This window comes from Phasianus colchicus, unplaced genomic scaffold, assembly GCF_987193195.1.
Source record: "Phasianus colchicus unplaced genomic scaffold, bPhaCol1.hap1.1 HAP1_SCAFFOLD_43, whole genome shotgun sequence".
Classification (NCBI taxonomy): domain Eukaryota; kingdom Metazoa; phylum Chordata; class Aves; order Galliformes; family Phasianidae; genus Phasianus; species Phasianus colchicus.
Genome location: NW_028325223.1, coordinates 417,804 through 421,934, shown reverse-complemented (window position 1 = coordinate 421,934; position 4,131 = coordinate 417,804). Strand labels below are relative to the sequence as shown.

Sequence of the window (4,131 nt, the reverse complement as noted above, 5' to 3'; positions counted from 1 at the left end):
GTTACTATAAGATGAAAGCAAAAATGTATATACTGATCTACTGGTTTTCTTTTAAAAAACATTCATCTGATGCTGAAGGCTAATTCTGTAAAGCTGAAACTTAAATCCCAGCAGAAACAGGTTCCCAGATATTAAAAACAAACAAACAAACAAACAAAAATCATAAAAGTATGTATAATGAAATCTTTAGGCATGTGACAAACTTTGTTTTATATATTATATGATTTCAGAACATCTGTCACACACACTCACAAACTTTCCTTAGAAGGAGAAGCAGAAGTTTAGATGATGATAAAGTTATGTTCTTACCACATTAGAAGGTTCCAATTTCTTCCTTCTAGCAAGGTCAGTGATATTATTGCCATTGTAGTTGATGCTCTCCATACAGCCTTTGAAATTTTTTTCTGCTGTTAGAACTTGGCTTCCCAGAAAAAGGCATGCCTCCAAAGGTTATCTTTGAATGTATCAGAAAATGAAAGACAGTTACTGGAGGACAAGGGCTTAGAATTTTTGCCTACTAGAAAAAGAAAGTATCAAACAAGTACTGGAAAAGTAGGAAAAAGTCTATGATGAAGTCATGACTGCAAATATTTTTGGTGGTAAATTGTACCTATTATTAGGTTTTCCCAAATACAGAGAAAATATGTATCACAGTTACATATAGACTGTAACGAAGAGAAGGTCTCTAAAAGGAATGCACTTTTAAATGCTTGGCAGAGCAAAATGTCAGTATTGTTAAGAAACAAGAATTTTTTGGCCAAAGAATGTGCTGTCTGTCTGATCTTGGAGAAGAAAAGTCTGCCTTTCTTTACAAACCTGAATGCAGAAAGTTTGAGAAGTAAAGGTGCCCAGTAAAACCTATTTCAATATGTAGACTGAAACAAACATTAAAATAAAAAAAAATCTACTAAATCAAAAGGGAAGAAGGAAAGAGTTGCTTTATGTAGAACATCCATCAGTTTGGTAGAGTGTCAGAAGTGAGAAGTGGTTGGTGGCAAGTAAGTATTATTCATTCTTTGTCATATATTAAAATAAAGGATGTTTTATTTTCTTTCATGTACCAAACCGTAATACCAAACAGTTCCATTTGTCTTAAATACTCTATACAACTGCAGATAATTACAGCAACATAAAAACCAGCATTATGACATACCTAGAGGGATTAGTTTGACTTGTGTTTGGTTCCCAGGTCCCAAGATGCCAGTATCTGGGAAAGTGGCAAATGGAAATTCAACTGTGCAGAGGAACAGGAAAAAACCCTATATCTGTATATCAGCAATACAGAAATAATTGATAAAATGCTCAGGAAACAAGCTGTGTTTAACCAGCACTGTCCAATCCAGCCTGTTGCAGGGTCCACGACAGCAGTGAGAGGAAAGAGCAGCAGACAAGACTCCTCTGGCTTGTACCATGGTATTAGTTCTAGCACGTTCTGCTAGAAGTTCTGCATTTGAAGTTACATTAGCAAGCCTGATGTGCTTGGCAACAGCACAACATCTCACTCCATATGTAACGTATTTTCTGTGGCAAAGAACTTCTTTGTTCATAACTCACGGACTTTTGATTTCCATGCATCTCGTGGGCCTGAGATAAAAGACAATTTAAAAGGAAAGAAAGAAAAAAAAAAGGGGGGGGGGATGCTATGATGGTAATGTTTAATATTCGTGTGGGGGGTGAAAGGTGTACTTGAGTTGCCTAAGCACAAGCTTCTACTGCTATTGGTGATACCTGGGGTAGTGTGCCTTAGTAACCTCTGCTTTCTGCTTGAGGAGGTATGCATCTCTATAAATTCTCTGCCATTTCTGCCAACACCATGGGAGTGCTACAGATATCTAGGGGATATATGTATATAAGCTGCTCATTCAGTTTACGTGTTTGTCTTTTTCTTGGATGAGAAATAGTTGCTGTTTATTATTTCCTTAAATGCAACACAAGCATTTACTCATAATATCCAATCTGAGAACACCGTTCTTGTAACTGCTTATGAAAATCATAGATACAGAAATCAAAAGAAACTGTTTCAATCTGCTTGCATTTAAGGAAATAGGAAGTCTCTTTCCACCCTTGCGCATATTTAAGACTGTTTTCTGACAAACTGCTAGCTAAAGGCTTCAGTCTTTCTTTTCGTGCTTACTCCCTCAATGGAATAGCTGAGCTTTTGTAACTGTCCCTACTTTGAAGTTTTCTAGTGGATCCAGGTTGGTTTAAGTATCCTCTATTCCTCACTTCTGTCTTTTCTACCATTTTCTTCAAAAAGGAGCATGTTAAGAACATAAATTTCTATTCTGTTAAGAGTCTTCTCCTGCAGTTAGCTGGTTAGTAAATAATACTTTGCTCACTCACCTCACTCAACCTGCTGGCCACATTCTTTTTAATGCATCCCAGGATACCATTGGCCTTCTTGACCACAAGGCCACGTTGCTGGTTTGTGGTCACCCTGCTGTCTACAGGGACACCCAGGCCCTGTTTGTAAGAGAATGTGATTGACTTCACTTCTTCCAGCAAAAAAAGAGAAGCAGGTCTAAGACATCTGTTTATCTCCAATTTAAACAACTTAATTTAGGTAGAATTATGTGTTTTACAGCTATTCACGTTGCTGTGAAAAGAAGCGCGGCTATACGAATAAGAAGTCGCGCGGCTCTGCCCTCGCAACTCCCCCCGCCCCGCGCACGGAGGCGGCCCCCAGCCGCAGCCCCCAGCCGCAGCCCCCAGCCGCTCCCCCCCTCGCGCAGCGCCACTCCGAGGTGCCGCCTGCCGCAGCGACGGCGGCGGGGAGCCCTCGCGCCCAGAGGCGGCCTTCCCGGGGTCTGCCCTCTCCGCCCCCCTCCCACCTACCTGAGGGCAGCCGGCATCCGTCCGCGCAGCGGCGCACAGCCGGTGGCACCGCGCGCACAGCCTGCCTGCCTGCCTGCCGCCCTCCCTCGGACGAGGGTCCCCTTAGACGAAAGCACAGCCCCAGCCCGGCCGCTACCGCGAGGGACCGCGCCCGCGGCCGGAGCCCGGGGGCCGCGAGGAGGGAGGGCTGAGCGCCCGGTGACAGGTGAGGACGGCCCCCGCGCCGCTCCCTACCTCGCGCCGCTCTCCTCGCAGCCGGCGGCTCGCTTACCCTCGACCGCCGCCGCCCCCTCGCTCCGTTCCCCCGCCCTAACGCGGCGTTCAACGCGACCCCGCTAGCCGCGAGGCCCCGCCCCCCGCCCCGCACTGACGGCTCTCTCCGCCAATAGCGAAGAAGACGGCCGTCCTCGAGCTCCGCCCTCACCTCCTTCGACCAATAGGAGCTATCCGTGGTGCTGCCCCTCCGCCTTCCCGGCAGGCTCGGTTGGCTCGCAGCTGCCGAGCAACGGGCGCGGGGCTGCGGGTGGGGCCGCTGAGGGCGGTGGCCGGGCCCCCGCTGCGGGCCGGGGTTGGTGCCGCGGGATTGTGCCCGGGGCTTCTCGTTCGGGAGCTTTCGCCTCATAGATGGACGTTTTTTGTTCCCCTCCCCTTTTTCCCTCTTGGCTCAGCCATCAGGAGGATGGAAATATCTCCCGCACTCTCAAAGCTGTAATCTCGGCTTGCAGAAATGATAACTGGTATGTGAAGATGTTTCTAATTTTTTTGTTTCTTCACTTGTTTGTGAACCTAGGGTAGGGAGAAAGAACTGAAGTAACCTGCAGTGAGATTCTATCACTTTTGTAACTCCTTAAGCATAGTCAAGAATGTATGTTTGTGAACTACTTTATTAAGATAGTCCTGGTGGAGTATACTTTATATCACTGGGAGTCCAGGATTTTCTGAACAGTTCTTAAATCAGAGTCTAGCAATAGCAAAGTTGAATTACATGTACACTGTACAGTTAGGTTGTTGGTAATAAGCAGAGCTTGTGCATCTCAACAGCTGCAGCTATACAAGCTATACATTTGTCAAGTAAGCTCAGTATGAGTGGAGTATCAGCTTTATTAATTCAAGTCATTCTCATAATCTTATCCATACATAATGTTTGTGTTCTTAATACCTTAACCAAGTGAGTGAAAAGTTTCCAGCTAATCTGTTTAGCTTCCAGGCAAGTGATTCCACATGTTAAATTTGCTGCTTCCTCCTTTCTCCCATTCCCTGGTCTCTTAGGTCAGTGTTCGTTCTCTTATGTCCTCT

The 4,131-nt window shown here is 45.4% G+C and overlaps 1 long non-coding RNA gene across 1 annotated transcript; it reads right to left on the bottom strand.

The window, feature by feature from the left end:
- Positions 1-331: 331 nt before the first annotated feature.
- LOC149912116 (uncharacterized) lies at positions 332-3,181 on the bottom strand. Its single transcript, XR_016462369.1, has 3 exons — positions 3,070-3,181; positions 2,344-2,463; positions 332-454 (listed from the first exon to the last, which is right to left on the bottom strand). It is a non-coding gene; the product is annotated as an uncharacterized LOC149912116 (long non-coding RNA).
- Between the last annotated feature and the right edge of the window lie 950 nt (positions 3,182-4,131).